The sequence below is a fragment of the Fringilla coelebs genome (assembly GCF_963513975.1).
Source record: "Fringilla coelebs genome assembly, chromosome: 7".
In the NCBI taxonomy this organism is placed as follows: Eukaryota; Metazoa; Chordata; class Aves; order Passeriformes; family Fringillidae; genus Fringilla; species Fringilla coelebs.
In genome coordinates this window covers 5,805,404-5,817,966 of record NC_140035.1, presented here as the reverse complement: position 1 = coordinate 5,817,966, position 12,563 = coordinate 5,805,404, and the positions used below count along the sequence as shown (strand labels likewise).

General features: G+C 41.6%; 1 protein-coding gene across 1 annotated transcript in view; it reads left to right on the top strand.

Moving 5' to 3' along the window:
* The window catches only part of THSD7B (thrombospondin type 1 domain containing 7B), a gene marked incomplete at its 3' end in the record, with an annotated part of 240,130 nt that overhangs the window by 151,548 nt on the left and 76,019 nt on the right, over nucleotides 1–12,563 (top strand). The gene's annotated exons all lie outside the window — the stretch shown is intronic.

Genomic DNA, 12,563 nt, shown 5'->3' with positions numbered 1-12,563 from the left:
GGGGAATATTGTTCACTTTCTTGTCTTCAGGTTTTTATGTGAGCAGAAATGATTGTGGCACTCCCTGGCACAGGGCCCACATCAGAGGCAGAGGGGTGGTCAGTGACTTTGGGCATAGACTGACTAAAAATGGGCAGAAGCTCCACTTCTATCACCTGGGACCTGCCTTCCAAGGTTACATAAAGACAAGTCTGATATTTATGGTCTCTAAAGCTGGGAACTTTCAAAATGCACTTCTGAACACCTTATTGAATTAGTGATAGAAACAAATCATTATCCAATTAATAATTAGCAGAATGCTTTTCAACCATAATGGAGAAGAGCAATTTACAGAAGCATGAAGAATTGCTAAGCCCTGAGAAATTATTCATGACAGTGTTTTTTTTGAGCAGCTCAGTTTGTCTTGCTCACCATTATTATCAGGTGACCTTTTAACATTTGCTGGCTGGTCATGATTATGGCTAATTAATCTATTGTCTTATATATTGAATGCCAATCACTGTGTTATCTGGGCATTGTTCTTGCTTTATGAGGTGGGGATAAGCAGGTTCCTCTTTTACTCCTTTCAGGTTTTCTGACTTCTCTTTGTTTCCTGCTCTTTTCCTTCTGCAGGACAGTGCTTTTCCTTCCTTTCCCTTGAACCAGAACAGAACTGAGAAGTTGTAAGACTTAGACCTCAGTTCTTTGATGGGTCCTTTTGAAGAACTGCAGAATGTAGAGAGATGTAGGGATGTAAATTGGGCCTCAAGAGTAGGAGCAATTTTGTCCCAGGGTTGATAATGTCCTGAGTACATGGTGTAGGACAATAAAAATGGTGTAGAACAGAATGGCTAGGTTTGTAGCTTTTCTGGAGAGCAAACTCTGGGCTTGTGCCTTCTTGCTGCAGTGATTTTCATTTTCCCTGACTGAAACCTTGTGAACTTAGACTTGAGCAAGGTTTATTTCACTTGGTCAATGTCACCTGTTTTGTGAGAGTATCAAAGTTGTCAAGTGAATGAACAGTTCACTCGAGTCTGGTGTAGAAATAAACTGCTCAGAAGGGTTTTGGTTCTGAGGCCCTGCTCTGACACTGACTTTTTGGAGTGATTCTGCATTTGCAGCTTGGAGTGATTCTGCATTTGCAGCTTGGAGGGGGGAACCTAAACAAAAACCCAGTTCAGTTTGTTCATCTGTGTTTCCTATAAGTTTAGACTCTAACTGTCCTAAGCCTATTATCTGCAAATATATTAACCCTTTAAGCATACCTTCCAAACTGGAAATGGACATTTTCTCCCCATTGGTGTAGTTACTGCAAGCAGAGTATCCCAAGGTCCAGAAAGAGTCAAGACAGAAGCATTCCAGCTGTTCCTTTTTGGAAATGTTCTATCTACCTGCCTGAGGTCTACAGTTTGTTCTGTACCAGGACCTGAAGCCTGTAGGGACCTCTGCCCTGAGCCACCAGAGCTGAGCAAGCCTGGTGTCAACACTTTGGGTCATCTGTGGTGGGCACACTGATCACCACTGACTGATTTACTCATCCTTACTGCTATTTAATTGTGTGTTAGCTCGTGGTCATTAGATATGACAAGCTTAAAAATACTAATCACAGGCATTTCTGAATTTTATTTCTTTCTATACCAAATCTTTTCTCTAGGAAAAAGAGTACACTTTTTTTTTTTTCCCCCATAGCTGGCTTTTGTGATAAACTGTTCTGTTTTGCTGGTGTCACCTTTTTCCTTAATCACCCATTCAATAAGCTTGAGAAATGAGTGATCTGCATTTTCCAGTTGAGCTAATGATTTTCCCAGGTTTGGTTCACCCTTGTTTTTCTTCCTTTAATTTGGAAATGCACCTATAAAATCATGGATAGAGGTAACTACCTCTAAATTCATTACAAAATTATAATTGGTAGTTTGCTTCCACTTTCCTTCCCATCAGAAGACTTCTTATATTGAGTTGAGCTCGCTGCTAGTCCAGAGGGTCTTCATTTTCTAACTGTGTCTGGAGCATCCTCTTTGGCCATGAAATTGTCCTTTTAATTGCAGTTCATCCGCTTCTCAATCTGTCATCTGAGCTGCTCATACTATTTTTGAATTTCCATCTCCTTTGTTTTGAACGATTTCCCACCGTCCCTTTGCTTCTCTCTCTTATGTGGGATGCCAACAGGATTTTTTTAATCTTAGAGGAACACAGGGTGCCTCATCTGTTCCAAATCAAAGCTGGAGATTTCTGTGCACTTGCATGGAGGTTCTGCTTTTGATCCGGCGGGCAATTTATGGAAAGCAGGAGTTTATGAAGAGTGCTTATCCTATTCAAATTCTGCTGTGCTCACAACAACAGGAACCTGGAAGAAAAAGGCACCACAGACAAATAGATCCTGGTTTTAAATCACAGAGTGCTTAGCTGTGACCTGCACTCACCTTAAAAAGCTTTAATTATCTCTGAATTTATGAAGGGCACAGCAGGGATGCTCAAACACCTCCTTACACTCGACAGTGCAGTGTCTCCTTCTGTGAGCTCCAACTTCTGATTGACAAACCTCTCCTAAAATGAAAATACTTGGATTGACTCCCCCCATTTTATGAGAAAATGAGCTGTTTTCAGATAGTTTTTAATCCCTAGATTTTAATAAGCATTCTGCAGTTTTTTATTTGCATAGCTCAAAAGCCATAAGCAGTGCCTAATAGGTTAAAGGAATATGGGGCAGATCTGTCCTGATCTGAAAGCAAGCTTGCTGCTCCTACAAGTTTTGGGGGGAAAAATTAAAAAAAAAAAAAGGTGGAAAATGCAACATTGAATAGGTGCTTGTTTATTTTTGGAAGTGTATCAGTTTTAGTAATTACTGTGTTTATTTTTGGAAGTGTATCAGTTTTAGTAATTACTGTGGTATACATTTTTGCACATCTAGTAAATTTTATTTTGAAGAGTGAAATTGTAGAAATCCCTAATTTTGAAAGCCTTCAGAAATAGGAACTTTTCTGAGCAGACGTTTCCCTGTGGTTTTGAAAATATTCCAAAGTTTAATTTCGTTCTTAGTCTGAGTGACATTTTATATTGAAATTTCAGTTTTTAGTACAACCTGTTGATTTCAGAACCCAGCTAGGCTCTCTGTAATCACTTCCCAAAGATAGCAAAGACATCCCTGTTTTATCAACACTGCACCACAAATCCAAAACACAGTCCCATACCAGAAACTGTGAAGAAAATTAACTCTACCCCAGCCAAAACCAGCACAGTCTCTCTCTGTGGCCTTTTTATTACATGACTGGATTTTATTAATGGCTGTATTGCTACTAGAAAGCTTTTCAAAGACTGCTTGAGGAAGAAGCTTCAGCTAAAATTTCACCTTATTTTCTGTCTATCCCATCCCCTGACATGGGAATTAAGGCTGGATAACAGGACTGTCCTGCCCTCGAGTCCCCACTTCAGGACTCTTTGAAGCCATTGCCACCTTTGACTGTTTTCTGCTCTCTCACAGCTAAATAGCTTCTAAATTTAGCTCTGAAATCCTGGCTGGGTTCTGCTCTGGACTCTCTCTGACATTCCTACATGTCTCCTTGGGTGTGTGGTGACACTTTTAATTACAGCTGTGGCTGCCAGGGGAGCTGTAACACAGACACAGAGCCTGGGAAGGACCTGGCCTCCTTTTCTTGTTTGACTACAGGATTTTTACATATTGCTCCCAAAACAGTGCTCAAAGAATGATGATTTATTCCTTATCTTTTCCTTTGCCTTTTTTTTTTTTCTTTTTCCAAATCTGTTCACCATAAGAAAATTTGGCCACGGTTCTTCCTTTATGGATGTTAAAAGACTTATCAAATGAAATTGGATCACAGGACAACTGTTCAGACATTGAGTTCTCTGTGTTTTTCTGGCAACAGAATCAAAGATAAACAGCCATCAAAAAAGTTATTTCTGAATGGGTCAAACTGGCTATCAAAGAAGCTTATTTAAGGCAAGGTAAAGACTTCCCCTGAGGCATTAGTACACAGAAATCCACATTCTTCTAGGTCTTTATCTTCTTAGAGAAAGGAAGCATGCTTCTTAAGAAAAAATATTTAGAGACTTGGTTTTTGGAGCAGCATCTTCTGTAAGTGCTGCATTTAGTCAGAGTGATGTCTGTTGTTACTCCTTGGCTCTAAATACACATCTTTATTGCTTATCTTCTTGCCCAAATTTCTTTTGTGCTTTTTGCTCCATTCCATAAAATGACCCCTTTGAAGAGGTGGCAGTGCCAGACTTTATGAAGGAATGGCTTTTTACTGTCCTCAAACAGACTTTCTCATGTTTGACTTTCCCGGGACCACCTCTGCCCACCCTTGCTCATGTCCATCACTTTTGTTTCTATTATTGGGCTCAGATTGGGGATTTTTTGTTTTGTGTGTTTTTTTTATAGATTGATTAAAGCTCTTCCATGGGACTTGGGAATGTTTTTAGTGTAGAAATTGTAACTCAGTGTAGAAATAGTCTGTGGGAGCTTTAGGAGAGCTGTGATAGCAGGTTAATGCACTGGGTGATCTCCTGCCCTGATTTCTGCAGCAGGCTGTGGAAAGAGAATTTCCTTGAAATGTGGCCCATCTCTTCGGCCTTAATAACACATTTATCACAAATACAGCCTGTTATGAGGCAAGGCTCTAATAAAATGTTACCATACTAAGATAGACTTAGAATTAACATTTTTCTCTCCCTACATGTCGTTCCATTTAATATGCTATATTGGAAGTATGAAGAAATGTTTAGCTGAATCCTGTTCATGAATTACATATTCTAGTCCTAAGACTTCTGTACTTCTACTGCTCATGGAGAGCTTCATGATCCCTCTGAGATGTGTGGCTGCACTGGGAAGTGATGTGTGAGTTCATAGAATTCCTCTCATGTCTTATGTGGGGTTTTTTGCAGTGGTTTTTAATCTTTCTGCCTTTTTTACAGCTCTGATGAGCAGGACTTTCAGGCAAATAAATGGATGGCAAATATCTTTGCCACTGTTGGGGAGCCCTGTGGCAGCTGGACATAGCTGAACTCCAGCTGTGGTGGAGTTCAGTGGGCATTAAAGGGTTTAATGTCTGACACACTGTGAAGATTTTCAGATGCAACTTAATTAAAATTAAACCTAAACTTCAGCTCAGTCTGTTCTAAGGATTATCCTTGTGATACTGATGAGTAGCAGAGAATTTATCCTACCTTAGTCTGTTCCTGCTGAAATACACTTTATTAGCTCTCTGTCCTCCAAGGTTTGCAAATGAGGATGGTGTAAATTAAATTACTGAGAGGCTGGTTTGCAAATCTTCAAATATCCCTCAGTGCAGACAGATATTCCCACTGTGACATCTTGGCTCTCATTTGTATTTGGTTAACGTGGGGGAGTGACCACTAACACTAGTGTTGTTTAACAGGATTGCATTGCCTTCTGCTTCTGAATTCACTGAAGTCCTCCAGCACAGGAGATTGAACTACACAACCAGAGAGCTCAAAGTCACACTGCAAAATTGAAACAAAAGTCTATCAGAAATTCAGTACATCAATACTCTGTGCTGGGGCCTGCTAGTGTCACAAAAACGTCCTGTTTCCCTCTCAAGGTTTTCCATCATATAAATGAGTCACTGCTCTCCCCGTGCCTGAGCTGTGGAGAACCAGGACTGTTCCCTTCTGCAAAATCATGTTTTTGTCAGATGTTTTTTTATAGTACAGCTTTATTCAAGGAGGTCAGATGCTTCTGCAGCAAGGTGACCTCTAATAGATGGAGTGAAACTCCTTATGCAAGCAAATGGGACCTGGCAGCAGCTACCTGGATTTTGGGAAAGCACTCATGGATCTTCCTGGTGCTGGTAATGGTTAGTGGCATCCTTAAAACAGCACCTGTATAATTAAAGTGTGTGGTTGGGCTTCTCACTTAGTGTTGATGGGAGAGGGGATTGAGGCAGAGTATTGATTTTATTGTATTGATTTGGGGGTCACTGTGTCGTTCACCTCCTGTGGCAGGGAGGGGTCACTGTGTCATTCACCTCCTGTGACACTGGGGAGGGGGCTGTGGAGGGCACAGCTGGCTCACAACCTTCCCCTGCCTTTGCAGTGCCTGTGTGACCTGCTCGTGAGCAGAGGCCGTTGAGTTTGTAAATTAAAGAACTAGGAATGTACATTTAAAGAAAAAAAAAACTTTTTCATGCTGCTGTGAGCCCTCTTGATAGTATTAATTGCACACTGATCTAATTAGTGTTCCTGTCTTCTGCAAAGTCATCTGCTGGTTTATTTTGTCTGAAACAAAAGCAATATTGTAATGCAGAATACATGCTAATTATCAGGATGCAGGGAGATGCATCACCGTGTCCCATTCTGTCAAATGAAAACCATAACGTTGTTGTCCAAGGCAAGTTGTCTAAATGAGGCTTGTCTGTGTCTTGGGGTCACAGCTTGGCAGCAGAAATGAGGTGGCATATTGTGTTGACAGTGCCCAATGTCATGGCTTCAGAAACTGGCAGAAAGATGCTCTCCATGGAGGGCCCCTAAGTCTGAAATTGAGTTTCCAGCAGAGCCTGAAACCATTGACCTTCAGGACGTTTATGATTTACTGAGGAGGGTAGATAGTTGCAGTGACATTTGGTGGCAGCTTTCTCCCAGAGATGGACCCTTGGCTATGGAAGATTCTTCCTGCCAGGTCCAAATTGCCCACGTCTGTATTGATCTTCAGAGCAGTCTGCAGTGCACATCTATTTTCAGAGCTGCTGTGCTATCAGGCCTCTGAGAGAAGTCAGGTGGAGGAGAAAAGGGAATTTGATGGTCTGTGGACAGTTTAGTTGTGTTCAGGCTTTAAAAATAGTCTTGTTTTCTTGTATAAATATAATTATAATAATAAAATATAAACACAATTTCGGGTTTGTTTTAAAAACATGCTCGTACTATTAATTGAGTAGCCTGAAAAAGAAATTAGGGTAAACAATCCAAAACAAAATACGGTGGGCTGAATCTTTTTCCTGATGTATAGAAGATTCCAACACTGCTAAGGGGAAAAAAAAAAAAAAAAGGGACTCTGTTTTATTTGAAGAAAACAGATGATTTTCCCAGTGGCAGAGTGATGAGCAAAGTATACAGAAAACACAGCTGAGCTACTCCCCTAACTGCTATTGATCCCAGTGGATGGTTTTTTATTTGAGTAAGGACTTTGTTAAGATGTCAGGGCTTCCAAGCAGCCAGGCCAGCCCTTCACCATGGGAAGGCAGCCCTGGGAAAAGGGAGCATCATTCCCACAGTTGGTTTTGGAGCCTGGACAGGCTTGTGCAGTGGATTTCTGCCCTCCTGCATCACATGTTCCCTGTGAGATGAATGTACACTGTGCTGTCCTATTTATTTGCTGTGTTTATTTGCACTCAGAAGGCAGCAGACGAGGCTCCTTCTCCGGAAGAGTTCTCAGCTTGTTCTGCAATCTGTTACAAGGAAAGTGCTAATTAATGAAGATTTCCTTATCGAGTTAAAAGATTAAATATATCAACTACCGGGGCTTGTATCCAATGCCAAGTGGATGCTTGGAGGTTGTTTAAGGAAGAAAACTGTAATGCAGAATCAAAAGAAATTAGAAATCATAATGCAAAGTCAGCATCAACCCGACTGCCTCCTTGGGATTTATAGAGTCTGTGAAATTGAGCAATAAAACCAACCTTTGGATGAATTTCAATAACAATAATGTTGAGTTAAACTTACCAGCCTTCTTTACAAGTCCTCTCTGGTCTATTTAGAATCTCTAATCAGTCTGCTATGAGATAACGTGAGCATGTGCATCTTTTGTTGAGCAAGTGGGAATAAATTAGCTAAGGGTCCATTATTTGAGCCTTGCAAAATATTTGATGTGGAAGTTATTTTTGCTGGGTTTTTTGGCTGTGCATTTAGTGAATGTAAATTAGATTATCTCCTAAATTTCTCAGCAAACTAATAATGTGTAAAATCTCTCAAATCCTTGTGTACTGTAAAAAAAGAAGATTAAACATTTGTTCTGTGGCAAGATTAAATCCTTTTCAGCTGCAACTCAAGTTTTTAGCAACTTAAGTCTCCCAGACTTACTCTGTTTAGTTCCCTTCAGTTAATAATTTTCTGCCTTGAAGCAGGATTTAGGTTTTGAGCGGGGATTATTTGGGACGAGGTGCTCCTCTTGCAGCTCACGAGCTTCTGGAGCTTTGTTTGTGCCATGTGGCCCATGGCCAGTGGCTGCCTTATTCTTGGCACACTGGGAAAGCCTCAGCCACAGAACTACGATCAGCTGGTGGAGTTAAGTCTCTGAGCTGCAGTCTGTACTCCATGCTGAGTTTTAACCTGAGGTTTTTAACAAGAGGTTTGCCTTGCAGGGGATCCCAGAGCTTCAGCTCAGCAGAGTTTGGCCCACCAAATGCTGTGGTCCACCAGGTCTCCTTTATGAAGTCTTTAACTATTACATTTTTAGCACTGCTTGGATTTACTGATGTTATTTTGTGGTATTTCACAGTCAGTAATCAAGTGAATGTGAATATTAATTGCAAAATGAATCAATTTGTTTTTTCCCTTCTACCTTTGGTCTGTGTAATTAGAAACATTTCTCCTGTGTCACTGTCCACTCTGCTGCTCCCTAGTTTGTTAAAGGGTGAGCTCTCCTGTCCACAGATTCCAAGGGAAATTAGCAGTGTTATTACCAGTGGCAGCTGTGGTGATGCACAGAATTGTCCCTCTCACAGTAATGACCTTGAGTTTTATGAAGCACCTCAAGGTTTACTAACAAGGGTAGAACTGCTAGAAGTTTGTTAATTGAAACCATGAAATATGTTAGAGAGGATACAAATGAGTTTAAAGCCAATTCAATTAGAGGTGCATCTGTTTCCAAAGCTGCTGGAGAAATGTTTATTTTCACATCACTTTTAAGCCAGCCTCTTAGAATGCTGCTGGCACTGTTGTTTAACGCTGTGTGCAGACCTTGCACCCGCGGCAAATTTATCTTTTGGAAGTGCAACAGTCAGGTGGAAGTGTCCCTGATGCTTGCTTGTAAAACCACTGATGTCCTTCTTCTCCCAGCAAAGCCCCCTGTGGCATCACTGACATTCCCCAGCCCATCAGCCAGCTGTCTCCTCTTATCTTGGCTCTCCTGGGTGGCACAACAAGAATGGGACAATAGGAGTTTTTGCACCATGTATTTGTGCCTCTCTGACACTGGCACAGGGTGCCCACAGGAGCTGTGGATGCCCCATGCCTGGAAGTGTCCAAGGCCAGGTTGGAGAGAGCTTGGAGCAACCTGGGATAGTGGAAGGTGTTCCTGCCCATGGCAGGGAGTGGAAGAAGATGAGCTTTGAGGTCCCTTCCAACCCAAACCTTGTGTGATTCCATGACAGCCATCAGAGCATGGTCCTCCCTTTATCCACCTGCTGTTGCTTTGTCTCTGGGCTGCACAGGAGAATTGAGGTGAGTCAGGGCTGCCACATTGTGTGTCTGAGCATTCCCAGGACATCCTGTGTGATCTGTGGGTGCTTTGTTTGTGAGAGACACTTAGGAGACTCCGTTTGTGGCTTGTTGAGCAACAAGCACACTGTTCTTAATGAATAAATGATAGTAAAATGAGCTGTGCAGCCTAAGTAAATGCCTTTGCTCATCCCACTATGTTGACAGTGTCTCAGTGGAAAAACAATAGCATTTAAACATAGAAAAGGCTTATTTGGTCATCCAGACCAATTTTCCCTGCCAATTCCCAGTAGCATGTTTCAAAGTGCCCACTTAAATAACCTGGTGTTCTTGTCATAACCTCTTGTGACATCTGTGTGTGCAGCCCTAGCTCTGTGGTGTTCAGGAGCCTGCTGTTGGCCCAGGTAGGACAGAGGTTCTCATCTGCTCTGTTTCAGTCAAATGAGATTTATTTTAACAGTGTTTGAGATATTGAGGAGTAATAGCAGTAATTATAATTTTAAAAACGAGGTTCAAGAAATAATCTAAGAATACATGGAAAGCAGGCTGAACACAGCTGAAAAGTAGAGAGCATCTTTTTCTGTGGAAAGTTTTGGAAACAAAAATTGTTTGGTATCAGGTTTTGCAGAGGGGAGAAAAATGAGAGATGTGATGGATGAGTGGGAAATTTAAGGATGACATGACAAAACCAGCTGTGTAAACTCAGCTTTGAGATGGTCTCCCAAGCTGAGCAACAGTAGCTCAGAAATGTTATTTACTTTATTCATATTTTGTTATGGTAAGGTTATTTCTCTGGATAGTGGCTTGAATGTAGAGTTCTTTATTAATGGATTGTTTTAATAGCACACTGGCCTTGGGGCTTTTGTTTGTTTAGTATTGTGCATCATGCCAAAGCTACAAGTTTTTTAGGCATGCCAAAACTAGGATTATTGTGGGTCTTTTTAGTCCCCTGACAACAGCAAGTTATTGCTTGGCTCCTACAGAAAAAAAAAATATCCTTGTCTCTCAGGCAATGGATGAGCTGAGTACAGTGTTATTTAGTACTCATCATAAAAAGATAGCCACAAAGGCATTCTCTGTCTGAGCAGAGAGGGCACATCCTAGGAACATTTTTGGAGGAAAATTTTGGTTGAATGAAATCTTTGCTCTGTAATAAATACCTTAGTGTAGGATTAACCCTAAGTGGTTGATAGAAGAGTAATGGCAGTCTGTGAGGAGAGCTTGAATGGGATATCTTTGCAAATTCTGTGGTTCGCTGAGGGATAACTCACAGCACTTCCTAGGGATGGAACACAACATGTTCTTCAGTCTTCACAGAACAATCTGTGTTGCAGGGGACCTTTTAAAGGTCATCATGTGAACCCAGTGAGCTCGACCAGGTTGCTCCAAGCCCCATCCAACCTGGCCATGAACACTTCCAGGGATGGGGCATCCACAGGTTCTCTGGGCAACCTGTGCAAGTATTCTACCATGTTCATTGTAAAATCTGTCTTGTATATAAGAAAGATGTTTATTATAACTTGTTCTTCATCTTTCTTTTTTTTTTTTGTAGCCTATTTTGTTTTTGTCTTATATTTCTTTTTGTTATGGATGTAGATCTTGAGCTGCCTAAAGACTTAGCCCATTTTACCTTCTCTGATAAGTTGATAACCCTCTGACTAATCCTACTTTGAAATAAGGCACTTTCTTTGTTTCTGTTGAGAGTTAATTACCCAGGCTGTCACACAGCCCAAGGAAAGATGATATTTCATATGGTGGTGGAACAGAACTCTTTAGAGAACTGCCTAAGAAATGCTTCTCATAAATCTATCATGAGAAAATTTCTTTTACTTATCATAATGTATTATGAATTGCTTTGAGTGGCAACCTAAGCAGGTGGAACAGAATATCAGTGGGATATTTGAGAGTTTTATTTGGGGGGAAAAAGTGAGTGTGTTTTAGAAATATTTGTATATGTGTGTGCACGGATGTCATCTCACTGAGGTGAGCGTACAAAGCATACAAAGCTGAAATATCTCAAACATTCCAATATCCCTGGAATGGATTCAGTCAGAAATAATTAAGGTACCCAATTCCAGTGGCTTTGGAGCTGCAAATGAAGAGGCAACACAACAGAGAGAGATCAGAGGCAGCAAAGACAAGCAGAGCACTCTGTATGGGCACAGGTCTGCAGCACTGGGGAAGAGTTACAGCGGGAGTTAGGGGGGGAAATGATTGCAGCTGTCAGGCTGCGGGGTGGCCGCTGTAAAGAAACAGGAACAGCACCATCACAGGGAATCAGGAGAGGAGAAATGGAGCAGCACTGAGCTGAAGGAGCTGTTGCTGCTGCCGTTTTTTAAGGCACTGTTTACAAAAGCAACATCAGTATTTCTTGTACCTCTAGAAGGAAGATATTTTCCAGTGGATGGATGCCTAAATAAGCCTGAAACCTTCCTTGATACTGACTTCGACATGAGGAGCAAGGGGGAGGCAGTGAATTGCTGTTGTGGGTTGATGCCCAGGCTGTAACACAGTGGTTCAGAGTGAGCAGCAGGCTTGGGCATGGTTCAGCCAGTAAATCCAGCTCTGAACCAGAATAATCTCTGTGCCTCAGCCTTGGTGTTTCATGGCTGTCTGGGGCTGTTGTCTGGGGGTTTCGGACAGCAGCTGCTTCTGGATTGAGTTTTGTTGTTTGGGTGTTTTTTCCCTCTGTGCTGCAGTGACTGTCACCTGGGTAGATGGGGAAGCCTTTCCTAAAAGAGTCACAAAATTAGTTAATTTGGTATTCTGTTGGTGAGGAATCAAGAGGGAGTGTTTGCATGATGAAAACCAAACAGAAATAAAGGGCATAAAAATGAGAATCATCACAACAGTGGTAGGGATGAAGTTCAGTTATTTCTATAACCATCATTGCCAGAGCTGTCAGAGGGATGAAGCTGCCTCTAATAAAGGCTGATCTGAGCAGCCACTGGCTTTCATGATCTAACATGAAATCTCTTTTTTGTTTAAATTAAAATAATACATACAGACATGACAAGCAGATAATAGGAACCGGGGGAGAATGAATGCAGCATGGTAAGTAGGAAGGTGCAGGAATTATTCCACACTGCCAACACAGGATTGGTGCCACTAATTCCCAGGAGACCCCCAGGGTTTGGCCACCCTCTACTGCTGTTCTGCACACCAAGAGCTCCACA